This window comes from Engraulis encrasicolus, chromosome 12 (assembly GCF_034702125.1).
Source record: "Engraulis encrasicolus isolate BLACKSEA-1 chromosome 12, IST_EnEncr_1.0, whole genome shotgun sequence".
Lineage (NCBI taxonomy): Eukaryota > Metazoa > Chordata > Actinopteri > Clupeiformes > Engraulidae > Engraulis > Engraulis encrasicolus.
Window position 1 is genome coordinate 12,238,001 of NC_085868.1, and position 12,606 is coordinate 12,250,606.

General features: G+C 41.4%; 1 long non-coding RNA gene across 1 annotated transcript; it reads left to right on the plus strand.

Annotated features, from left to right (window-relative positions):
* Positions 1-5,261: 5,261 nt before the first annotated feature.
* On the plus strand, positions 5,262-12,266 carry LOC134460067 (uncharacterized). Its single transcript, XR_010036967.1, has 5 exons — positions 5,262-5,374; positions 10,058-10,122; positions 10,545-10,647; positions 11,097-11,232; positions 11,477-12,266. It is a non-coding gene; the product is annotated as an uncharacterized LOC134460067 (long non-coding RNA).
* The last annotated feature ends 340 nt before the right edge of the window (positions 12,267-12,606 follow it).

Genomic DNA, 12,606 nt, shown 5'->3' on the forward strand with positions numbered 1-12,606 from the left:
CTTATAACCCTGTTGCGTGGGTCTTCACAGTTGCAAGGAGTAGGTGTTACTCTGTTCTCACTGCTCTTGGTAGATACACATTTGTCCAATTTCAGCAGTTTTGCCACCCTGCTGGTTTTGTGTTTGAAGGGCATTATATGTCTTGCAATGATAAAGGGAATGCAGATATCAACAGTACAGAGATCAGCCTACCCAGAACAGCATCCCCAGGCAGAATTTCTTGTAATTGTAGTTGAAACAAAGTTACTTTTGTGAAAGAGAATGACAACAAAGACCGATGATCAGTGTTGCCTAAAGAAAATCAGCCAAAGTCGCTATGGGCTCACTAGATGACGTCACGACGTTACGTATGACGTCACAGCATCACGCACGGCCCGCTGATCTAAAGAAAACGTGCCCACATGCCTTCGTCCACAGTAGAAATGAGCGGTGCTAGCTACTTTTTGGAGATCAGAGCTAATCTGCAGCCCTGCTTAACCGTGGGAAACGCTTCTGACAGCAGCGCAGAGTCAGAATTATGTGGAAAACCAATGAATTTGTCACTGAAAATGTGTTTTTTAAAAAGTCGTCAGATGCACCAAAAAAGTCGCTAAAGGCGCTAGATGAGTTTTTTTTGTCGCCAGGGCCGTCAAAAAGTAGCTAAATCTAGAATTTGCCAACACTGCCGATGATCATTTTATTTTATTTAGGGTTTATTTGATCGTAACAGTCACAGGCCCTGGTGCAGCTGAACCGGCTGAACCTGCTATAGTTACACGCCTGAGGAGTTTATCGAAAGGGCATTTCTTGAGGCCATGTTAGTTGCTGTCAGCCCTCTTGATGGACAGGTATGTCATTTCACCTGAGGGGGATTTAAGGGGGCTGATTGTGCCCACTTCCATGACAACATTCTATTACCACCAGTAGCATAATCCGCCAACGACATGAAAAAGCTTTTAGATGACTTGGAGAAGCGGTCATTCCATCCAAACCTCCACAACGTTGTCAGGGATGAGTAATGTTTTTCGGGAGATTACAGTCTGGGGGTTGTGGTTGTGCGATTGCACTGCAGATCACTCAGGAAGGAATCTCAAGATGGTATTGCCCTTCGCTAATCAAAGCCAGGGAGGGAGGTTGTGAGAATGAAATTCCTTTCACTGGTGATATGTACATTATAGCTGTAACCTCCCCCTGCCGCCCCCTTGCTTGACAAATGATGGAGGACATGAACATCCATGCTCAAATGGTCTGCAAGAAATGCCCACAGAGACTATATGCTTGGAGGATGGCAATGGAGAGGAGATGATGGCAGCCAGAAAAAAGAACTGCAGAACATATGTAATGAAACATCATTTTTCACCTTTCCATCAGGCTCTTCTTATCCAAAACAGCCGCAGCAAACCACTAGCTAGACCCAGTCCCAGCCGCCTCTCTCTGCTCTGGGCCTGGTACTCTGGGGATTGAAGATTGGAATTAATTAACCCCTTAGCGCAGAGCCTATGTATAACCTTACTGTCACCAAAATTGTAGTGGGTATGTCTTAATCTGTTAATTAAGGCTCTCGGCACTGCAATATTGTTACGATGTATAGTTGAGTATTTTCAGCATGTAGTGAATAGGCCGACCGGCGACCCCATCTGCAGTCAGAGGCTAGCCAGTCTCTCTAACCTTCAGATTCTACCACAGTGTTGTGTGTAGAGAGTAAACAGTTATGTTCCTGTGAATTTCAGAGAATTGACAGAGAGTTCTATGTCTAGGATCGTCGAAAAGACTCATTAATCCATATGTGCTTCCCACAAACTGAATAAAAGGTTCAGGAGTTAAGAACTATAGGCCTACACATTGTAACAATGAACACTGTTTAGGGTCGAGTGAAGAGAGAATTATTTATGGAGAGAATGTTGAAATATTACTTCCATACTTGTGCTGCCATTCCGTACGGTTTCAAATCGATGAGGACACATAATCAAACATATCAACACTATCTGACAGATACATGATTGCTGTATGATATTACAATGGTTATAACATAGTAATAACATATGATGAAGTATGGTTATGGTTATAATGATGTTATGACAATCATATGTACAATGTAGCCTTGGCTTGGCTTTGGCAAGCTTGTTAAATATGCAATACAATCATACAATCAAATGATATATATAAGAGAGTATCCATGTAATTTCAAGCTTTATTTGACTTTAATTTTAGTAGTAATTGTGACCTACAGATCTGACAAAGTCTGATTTCACTTGAGGCGTTCTTATCGAGAACACAAACACTTCAAGGCACTTTTTTCCAATGTGTAAAAAAGTAAAACTGATGTTGTGCTTCCAACTTCATATCACCTGTAATCTCTGTTCCTCTGCAAATAAACAGCCACAGAGAGGTGCTCTGTGAGGCAGCTACAAGCTGTTCCGATCTCGTCTCTGTGCCCCTCCGAATGTGTCTGTGGCCCGTGCATATTGAGAGGGAGTAATAAAAGTGATGAGAATGAATAGCCGGTGATAAAAACAGCAAAACCACAATGCCACAAGCGCGGTCTGTTTGGCACTCCATATAAGTAAAAATACAGAGGGTAAACATTAGAGTGACTGAGAGGTGTCGTGATTGGAGTGGCGGATTGCTGGGTGGGATATTTTTCCCCTTTTTTGCGGCAGTGGCGAGTGATTCATGTTCCTTTCTCATTGCCTCTCACCATCCACACACACACACACACACACACACACAGCGACAGTATGGGCCTGTGCCAGTGACGAATGCCTCCAAAAGGAGAGCGCAGCTGCGGTGCACTGAAGTCTGCCGCAGTCTTGCTACGTTCAACATTATATTATGCAAATTGCTGTGAGTTACCTCCTCTGTTTTTTCTCTATTATCTCTTTGAAAATGAAATGTAATTCCACATTCCTCCCCTCATTTAATCTTTAGGATGCAGGCTACATTACACAACGTACTAAGAATAATGACGTCAACCAAATCAACCTAACAATAAATCTTTCTGCCTCGAAAGGTGTCAGCGATATTTTATGCCTATCATCAACTCTGCTCTATTGTGCTAACCACTCAGCTCAAACTGATTTAATGCTCAATAAGGGAGGTGTGATTTATCATTACAACAATTGAAGTCGCTCTCTCTTCTGTTTTCTACTTGAATTCTCCCATGAAAATGAAAGCTGGAAATGCTACCCACTTCAGGTAATTTACTTGTTGCACAGCACCATATCTCAGTTTATAGTTTATTAGAAAAATGAAATATTCCTTTTTCGACTTTATTTGATAGGACAGTATGAGAGGTGGAAGCGAATTGGGAGAGAGATGGGGAGGGGTCGGCAAAGGACCCGAGCCAGGAATCGAACCCGGGTCAGCCGCATGGCAGGTAAGTGCCCTACCGGTTGGCCACGGCAGGAAATATTTCATTTCGAGGGGATTACGGGATGTGTCCAAGCAGAGTCTACAGCATATTGCAACATCAAAGAAAATCAATGTGACCTCAATGGCACGACAGGGGCTGGCTTGTTTGGCTATTAAAAAGACATCCTCTCTCGTATATTATAAGGACACTTCCCACTGAATCATCCCAAGCACCACATTCACTATTAGATGTCCAATAGCAACAACAGCAAAATAAACAAACAGGGTAAACTGGTGATAACTGGTGCTAAGGTAATAATACTGTAGGAATGCAGGCAACTCTGATGTTCAAAATGTGAAAACAAGATGCTATCTGTTTAAATGTATTTTTAATATTTTGAATATTTTGTTATGCCAGTGGTATTAACAACAACAATGTTAAACAGACTTTGGTGAAGGAATACCAAAATATCAGGCTCCAAGTCAAAAAGGTGAGCACGCTTGGGATGCAAAATGTGAAAACAACTTACTGCATGTTTAAGAATATTTTGAATATTTTATCATGCCAGTGAGTTTTGTAATTCAAATATTTCTGTTTGATGTAAAAACTTTTATCACTGAGCAGAATATCAATTGCAAGTAAGTCAATTATTTATACACATTTAAGACAAAAACAATATTGATTGGTTTGTTTTTGTGTTCAAAACAACAAAACAGACTGAAAATTAATCTGGATGTGCTCGTGCATTTCCATCAGTGGGTAAAGTGAGGAGAGAGGTAGGAAAGGCTATAGGCAGGTATACAGTAGAGCTGATGAATGAAGCATCAGAATGGAGGAAAGATTGAAGCACCGTCTTGGTTTTGATAGCTGATTCAAATGAGGCGCACTCTTTGTTTGTTACACAATCCCATCATTAATGAACTGCATATATTTTTTATTCATTAGGCTGCTGCATTAGCATCACACACTGGGTTTTTGACGTTTGGTGTGAGTGTGTGATTGTGAATGTGAGTGGGCTTGGGCAGAGGCAAAAACCCAAAGAAATTAACATTTGACACAAATTGCCAGTATTATAGTTTAACTTAAAGTTGTTTTTCACCATGTGGAGGCTTGGGGACCCCAGCGGCTGCCTGCCTTGCCTGGTGACAAGATGCACCTCTGGGCTTAGAAGCAACAATGACAGGCAGTAGGATCATGCTAAGCACTAAGAATATGTACTGAATCACAGAGCAACTTAAGCACACACACACACACACACACACACACACACACACACACACACACACACACACACACACACACACACACACACACACACACACACACACACACACACACACACACACACACACACGTACCTGGGTGACTGGTCCTTCACTGTTGCTTCCATTATTAGTAGCCACCAGTGCGTTTTGTTTGGCAAGGACATGGTTTTGCATGATGTTCCATTTTTGCAGTGTTCCATGTGGTTTGTGTTTGAGTAAGGCAATTACACTGACTGAAAAGAAAGTTGGCGTATGTGGTTTTCTTAACTCAAACTTTTTATAGCTTGTGATTTTTTAAGAGGAGGAGTGGTTGATGGTCTCATCTTCCTACCGTGAAATTACATTAGATGATACAACAATCCTACCTCGATCACCTGTAGGCTACTTGTTACTTGTATCACACTTATCTGTCTTTTGTTGTACACACAAAATGTGACACAATTATAAGATGAAGGTGGAGGGTTACATTGAAAAATATGGATCTACTGCCTCCCACAGATCATTTGACATTACACTCAAAAAAACGATTCTAGCTGATTGTAAAATTGACACAAGTGTTGCATGCAGTTTTAACTCAATGTTGTCAGTTTAGTGAAATGAAAGTGAAAATATCGTGTTTGATTTACTAGGCAGATAGGCCTAGCCTATTTATAGATTGTGTTATGTTGAAAGAACCCAACGCAGTCAGGCAATTTCTTCAAACTACCCAGAATGCAACGCTCCAGCTTTTCAAATTGCAGGAAGGCGCGAGGAGTAAACAGACTAGTTCGCCTGCAAGGTAAGGACATCTCTTCCAATAAATCCTCAAACATGCTCTAACCCTCTCGGCGCCACAGGTTTTTGCCCAAAACTGATGATTTTGACATGTTATATTCAAAAGGCTGTGGCTTAACATGGGTAATAGATAGAGCCTGACAATTAATGAGACAAATATTGAGGATGACCCAAAGTTTATTTTGGGAGTAAATTATCCCATCTAATTTGCATATTATGACGTCATATGGTGTCGGCCATTTTGAATTTATAATGAGTTATTGGATATTTTTGCATATTTTCAAAATATTTTTAATAATTTATCTAATTTAATTTATAAAACTTCCCCAGACACCTTCACTATTATGTTCTGTGAATACATTTTGGTCTAGAAAGCAATAAATTGTACACTAAAAGTGTAATTTGTAACTAATATAGTGCAACAATGTAGCATAGTGACAAACACAAGTGAATGGACGGTTGCCGTTTTGCCTGTAGGGACTGGTCTATGAAGGTGACAAGTTATTTTTTAGTGCATGGACACCCTTCATAGCAATGCCCAGCATACAGATTCTATCCACACTAGGGGTATTATGTGCATTTTGTCCTTTTGTGTGTCTTTGAACCAAGTACAGCAGGCCTACAGTAGCCTACAGTAGGCCTGTCAGCGTACACCCTGAAGGACTCTGGGTATGGGCTACATGTCTAAAAACTTGTGCAAATATCTATTCAAACCCAGTGTTACATTTACTGATATACAAATAGGTCATATAAGGAAAGTGTGTGTGTGTGTGGGGGGGTGTTGTTTGTTACCTAGCCTATATCGCCCATGTCTTGCACCAAACCCCAGCTGGTATCACACTTTTTTGTTGCAAATAGACTCAGTCAGGTCGCAATTGGACATAATTATTACTATTATTATATCATTAGAATAGCATTGCTATTTATTTAGACCTGCAGTCGGCAGGAACAGTGTCGAGTAGCGTGAACTATGCTTCCGTTTTGCACCGAGTAGAATGCGCACGAGACCTCTGTGTCTCGGGCGCATACTCCTCTCACTCCATCCCCCACTGTTGGCAGGAATATGCGCGCTTCTTTTGTCTTCATTTACTTTTCTACGTGGTGTACAAGCTCTTCCACAAACATCCCGACCACTGTCACCCTCCAGATGATGAATATTGTTGACTCTGTAACAGGCAAATTACGACGCGTTGCATCATTCCCCTGTCGTTGCAATGAACGTCGCCAGCATAGCGACAGTATAGCCTACAAAGCAGCATGAAATTACCTCGCATGTCGATCGGAAAAAACCTTCCCTTCCTCAATATACAAGTCTCCTGCAGAAACGAACACTTCTATTGTGTACTTACAAGTGAATGAATGAAGGGTTTTCTTGTTACAGTCCCCATGATCGACGAATAGGCTGTCGATAGTTTCCCTCAGGCAACAGTAACATGGGAAGTATAACGCGGCAGAAAATACACTCATGTTTGCATATTACCTCATTTAGGGGCGAAATATATGATGAATACATATGTACAATCATGACAAGTTACCATTTGAGTGCATTTGGTCGTTTATTCAGTAGAATTATCCACGTAATGTCACTACAAGGCTGCTTCCGTCTTTCGCGTTGTTTCACAGGGCAGAAGTTACTTCCGCAATGTCCGAGGTTTGTAGTTTTGTAGTTTTCTTAAACAAAATACCATATAAGGCGTCCCAATGTGTTTAGAACTGAAGTACTACATGTCTGCCACCCAATGGAGTGGAAGTTGAACTACATTTGATATCCTATTTGAAAAAAACGGCCGTTGTAATCAATACGGCATCTCGTCGACAAAAGTCGCCTGTGGCGCCCAGAGGGCTAACTCTAACCAAATGTGTAATGTGTTAATATCACAATCTTATTTTGCTGCTGCACATGCTATGTTCAAAGGTTGATGTTATTGATTTGCCAACATTTTTGTTGGGTAGTCGGGCAACATGCTGGATGTAGCTTTACTAGCATGTTCTGTGCAGAAACACGGTGTCCACCTTCTTCTTGCAAAGTGTAGGAAAAGTTAAACAATATTTTAGGTTGTTTTTTTTTTTTGCTTACAGCCGCCGAGCTGGTGTTTAATGCCCTGTATTTCATGTCAAACGTGTCGACTGTGCATTGTTTGCTAGCGAGCTAATTTATTGGATGCCTGCCACCAATTCCCTTTGAATTCAGAGGGAAATGATAGCCTAACTCTGAAGCAAAAACCTTGGTTTGCCATTCCTCCGGTGAATTTATGTCATATCATCTCGGCAGGGCATGGGTTTACTTGGCAAAGCGTAACAAATTGTGATTTTAAGGAGAGATTCACACTAGAGTGTGGCTGGACGAAAGCGAGAAGACAGGACTTTCTGTTTAATTTCGGCCGCCGGTGTCAGCATTTCACAACGACAGCATTTGGTGTGCGCGGCCAGTCCTGTTCAAAATCCCCCGTAGCTAGAGGTAGAGCTCTAATACATTGGCCGAGACCAGGCAGAAAGACGTCTCGCTGCCGTTCTGCCACGCTCGTGTGTGAATCTGGCCCAGGGAAAAGAAAATCCTAATTACAACTGGTCTACATTGCGTCCTACTACAGCACGTTGCGCGTGCTCCGATGCGTTTGAGTTTATGAGCAAGCCTTTATGCGTTGCTTTGTGGACAGTGAGAGCTTTGCGGCGCATTTAGGGAAATCAGTGGAGTGCGCTTTGAAACGCACTGAGGCGAGCCGTCATAAAGTTCGTCAGCTTCAGTGAGAGCCATGTTAACCCAATCCACAGTCAGACCAAATACAATTCTAAGTGGGTTCTGAATACAGACGTGGCGTGTAGTCAATCCACCTGGCTAATAAACTGGTGTTCTTTTTTGAACGTTGCACACCTGCGTAAACTGTAAGCTGCAATGAATTAGATTAGAGCAGGGGTGCCCAACGAGTCGATCGCGAGGTACCAGTCGATCTCGAGGGGAGTGGCATGTAATGTGACAGGGAAAATACTGTCTTTCAAAAGTAGGCTATGTAGTAAGCTGCTGGTACTACTGTATTGGTTAGATAATTAGTCCCACTGTAACACAGAATGAGGGGAAAGCATTAGGAAGTGACCGTAAGGGTATTGCAGTTGATTCATGTGTGCACGCATGTAACATCGGGTGAGTAACAGAACATGTGTGCAACGATGCGTTATGACGCAGCGATATGCGAGGATCTTGTGGCTCGTTCAAAAAGTCGAGAATCCCAAGAAAGCCGACCTAAAACCTCGGGAAAGTGGGCGTGAAGATTTGGTGACGCAATGTCAGATCGATAATTATCGAGGTTGATCTCTGGCGGAAGTATAGAACAACGAGTTCCCGAGCTTGTGTTTTGTATGACGACACATGCATCATCAGCATGGCGCCCATGCATGGAACTAGCATGTAAACAGTATCATAAATGCTAAAATATCATTTTGTAATCACTATCAACAACACCAGTTGATGTCATTCAATTGTAGATGTACATATGTCAGTAATGCTGGTCTCTGACTGTTTGATTTAGCCTACTTAAGCTAAAATGATATATCGTGGGTGTGGAGGCTCAAGGTAAGGTGAAAAAAAGAAAAGAGAACCAAAACAAAACACGCATGAATCCCGATTGTTTCGGGATCTGTGGCGTTCATGTGCCAAACTCCAGAACTCGATTGTCATGTGAGCAGTGTCGTCAGCTGTCTCGAGAGGTCCCGAGCTGGTGAATGCAACATTCGTCCAAATCGCTAATAGCATGCATCATCGCTACCTGCGTTTACATCGCGTGCCGCGTGTAAGGGAAATGTTAGCTGACATGTATGGAATTCACTTCAATTTGTGCTGTTTCCTGCTCCAGTTGTGGACAAAACGATTGGCCAAACTCACAATAGAAAGCATTTGCTCTGCTACTGTCCCAGAGAGCTGGGAAAAAAAACCTTCATAGAAGAAGTCACTCTTAACAAGGGTGTTAACCAATTCAATGAGTTCTCTCTCTCTCTCTCTCTCTCTCTCTCTCTCTCTCTCTCTCTCTCTCTCTCTCTCTCTCTCTCTCTCTCTCTCTCATAGTAAAGTGAACTTAACTGGCCTACTATTTACCCATAACAAATGGTGAAGTTCTGAGCCCTTTTTAATTTTGACCACTGAAGTCATGATAATGCTTCATCATATTTTAGAAATAGGGCCCATGTGCCTACATATGCCTTTTATATACCAAATGTTTATCATTTTGAAATTGTTTCAGTTGTTTATGACTTGTGTAGGACTGAAATTATCTCTGCATACTACAAAGCAATGCAGCATTTCACTAGGCTATTCAACAAACTTTAAAAACACACTGAAAAGATACAGCCATAGTAGCCTACTAAAAACATTTTGTTCATAATAATGGTGATTAATAAATGGTGATCTTAAATTTTCATACTGACATCCTGAAATTTGACTTGGTAGATCACGGCAGACCATCAACTTCAAAAGTAGATCTCGGTTAAAAAAAAGGTTGGGCACCCCTGGATTAGAGTTTAGGCTACTTTATTTATGTATGCTCACTAAACCAAGAAGCCTAAATAAGGCAGTGGCCTGTTAATTCAAAATGACTAATTTTAAAACATTGATTACCATAGTGAAACAAAATGTAACTGTAAAAACTGTGTGTAACATTTGATAAATATAATCAATTACTGATATTGTTTATTACAGAAATGTACCACGTGATGCAGTAGCCTGTTGATGCTGGCAAAAGATGCAATCTGGAGGATTTCAGGGTACGTTTTACTATGCTTCAATGTTAGGTGAGATGAATGTAATGCAGTGTTTCCCAACCAGGGGTACGTGTACCACTAGGAGTATGTTTTATTTTATGAATAAAAACAAATGTATGGTCATGATCATATTGGGATAGAGAACATGAGTGAGGTGGTACTCATACTATGACAAAAATGCTTAGGGGGTACTCAAGACGAAAAAGGTTGGGAGACACTGATGTATGCCCAGATTATGTATGCCCAGAGCAAAGTCACAGGAAGTGTGCTTCTCTTGCATTCACAGACTGCCCATGCTTTTTTAAAGAGATAAGTTAGAATGCTTTGCATATCTATTTGTGTAGAGTTAATCACCAAGACAATTTCCAGAAGTTGTATCCAGGTGTCAATTGTGTCCTTGTTCTGGTGTTGTTATTTTCAAACAGAGATGGCTCTTGCTCACTGGCAGTGACTTGGGTCATGTGAGACAGCATCAGAGCTCGGGTGACATCTCTCGCTCGGGTGAAATCTCTCCTGGAAGATTTCAAGGTATGAAATGTTTTACTCGGCTGCATCTTCCAATAGATTACTCTTTATATTGGTATGTAATGATGTCCTTACCACCAACAAATTCTCTTAAGCATCAATGTGGTCTATAATTCGTCCTGCGACTTCTCAATGCGAGCTCCCATTGATATTGAAGCAATAAACTGGAGAAATTGAATCCTGCTACAGTGTCCCAGACCTCTGTGTGCTGGAGCTCCACCAGGGGGCTAGAGCCACACACACACACACACACACACACACACACACACACACACACACACACACACACACACACACACACACACACACACACACACACACACACAAGAGGTGTAAGAGATTATCACTCTTTTGTTTGGACTTTCATATGTAAATTGTTTTTTTGTGTCCTGAAAATAGACAAATAAGCTACATACTGTACATGTTTTTTTTTGTGTTTTATGATTTTATAGGTGTGTGCAGAGTTCTGAAGAATAAAAGTCAACAGTCAAGTTCTTCTCCATATTCTCCAAATCTGATGGAGGCGTTCCATCAGGAAAGGGGGAATGGTTGGTCGATGCCTCCAGAATAATGATACCCATGACCCAGGTATTATGTACAAAGAGAAAGAGAATGTTAATTTGAATCTTGATGCCTACAATTTTGCTGATTTGTTGACAATCGAGATGTATAAACATTAAGTCAGAATAACTTATGTTAAATTGTCTAACTTTTCACCTGGTGTATTTGGTATTGTGGTAGCATGTTTGAAATGGATGGTTAAGAAGGTAAAATATGTCATGGACATCAGTTAAATATTTACATGTGTATCTGTCGAATTACTTTGTTTCAGGCACAACATGCTGACAGGGAATCGGCTATGGCAGAAAGCATCCATGCCATCTACGTGATCCGCCATGAAGGTTCAGAAGCTACTGACAGTCCTGAGGACATCGGAATCATTTTCAAAGGGGTGACTGCATTTGGCTGCTTGCCAAACATCCTACCCAGGCTCCGCCCTCGCAGTGACGCAACACCTTCGGCTCTGCTACACACACTCAGGAAAACTTTGTTCAGGTACTTTCGGGTTCCCTCCACAGCAGGAAACTCCACCCACTTTGTCGGGAAGCAATCGACTTTCAGCATCACCAACCGTCCTGGCTAGAGGCGTGTTCAAGGAAGTGACAAGGTTTGAGCAGAGACGCTCTATTGGGACTAAGAAAATGTTTGGTTTAAACTTTGGCTCAGCCTGTTCGGCCCTCGACCAGTAGCAAATCACGAGAGTTGGGTCAACCATGCCGTTTGAGAATGTTGTTATGCTCTTGGTCAGACCAAGTCTCGAAGAGATTTGTAAGTCATGATAATCAGGTTACAAATATTCACTTACAGTGGCCATATTTCTTGCACTAAACTTGTTATCCTCCTTGAAAGTTGTGTGTGTGTGTGTGAGTAATAATGCAGACATGATAATAACAATTGACTAGAAGTACAAATACACATTTCTACATTATTGCTCACACACAGCTTTTGGTAAAACATTGCTGAAATGGCCAAACAACTTTATGCATTTTCTAATAAAGAGTCATTGCATTGAGCAGATCATTGAGAGGCCCTGAAGTCCACTACACTATTCTTAACTTGTGTGCGTGCATACCTCCTCAAGCACATATACAGCACTCTATTTTTAAAATGTTTTTCTTTTTTTGACTTAACAACCTGTTAAAAACACAGCGTTAAACTTTGGCTTTTTTCGCACACCTCAGCTGGCAGGTGCGTCGGAGATGGCACCATGGGTCACTCAGCAATAGTTTAAAGAAACTCCCGCACACTGACCATTTCGCTCTTCTATCTTTAATAAACTTAAATTTATTAAAGAAAGAACAGCGAAATGGTCAGTGTGCGGGAGTTTCTTTAAACAAAAACACAGCGTTACAAATTTGTTGTTACTAGAATGGCAAGGACAGTCATAGTGCATTACTAAAG